This window comes from Phytophthora infestans, genomic scaffold (assembly GCF_000142945.1).
Source record: "Phytophthora infestans T30-4 supercont1.152 genomic scaffold, whole genome shotgun sequence".
Lineage (NCBI taxonomy): Eukaryota > Oomycota > Peronosporomycetes > Peronosporales > Peronosporaceae > Phytophthora > Phytophthora infestans.
In genome coordinates, this window is record NW_003303607.1 from 106,209 (window position 1) to 106,834 (window position 626).

Genomic DNA, 626 nt, shown 5'->3' on the forward strand with positions numbered 1-626 from the left:
AAAGCAAATTCCCAAACCGGGACTCGAACCCGGCAGTAGAAGGGTGAAAGCCACGTATCCTAACCGCCTAGACTATCTTTGGAGCACCTTCTATTAACCAAAACAAACGCCAAACAAAAGACCAAACACACGCATACTCACACACAACCAAGCGCACCACATCAAGACCACGCGCATTGCCGCCTTCAACATTGCATCCAGCACCTTCAAAGACCTTTACTACGCAGGAGCTGTTGTTGTGAGCCTGAATTAGATACCGCCGTTCTCGCCACGCTTACCCTCCGGTTGGTCGTTGCCCCTGCGAGTGCTAAGCCGAACCACTCTCCATCACCGGCCATACAGTCATCCGAACGTCGTACCAGCAAGCACAACGAGCGCTATATACATGGCGGAACGAAGAATTGAAAAAGCAAAGCAAAATTCCCAAACCGGGACTCGAACCCGGGTCGCGTGGGTGAAAGCCACGTATCCTAACTGCCTAGACTATTTGGGAGCACCTTCTATTAACCAAACCAAACGCCAAACAAAAGGCCAAACACACGCATACTCACACACAACCCAAGCGCACCACATCAAGGCCACGCGCATTGCCGCCCTTCAACATTGCATCCAGCACCTTTCAAAAG

General features: G+C 51.3%; 1 pseudogene across 1 annotated transcript; it reads right to left on the reverse strand.

Annotated features, from left to right (window-relative positions):
• Window positions 1–8: 8 nt before the first annotated feature.
• PITG_30767 lies at window positions 9–83 on the reverse strand (annotated as a pseudogene). The gene has a single exon. The product of its transcript is annotated as a tRNA-OTHER (tRNA).
• Window positions 84–626: the final 543 nt, after the last annotated feature.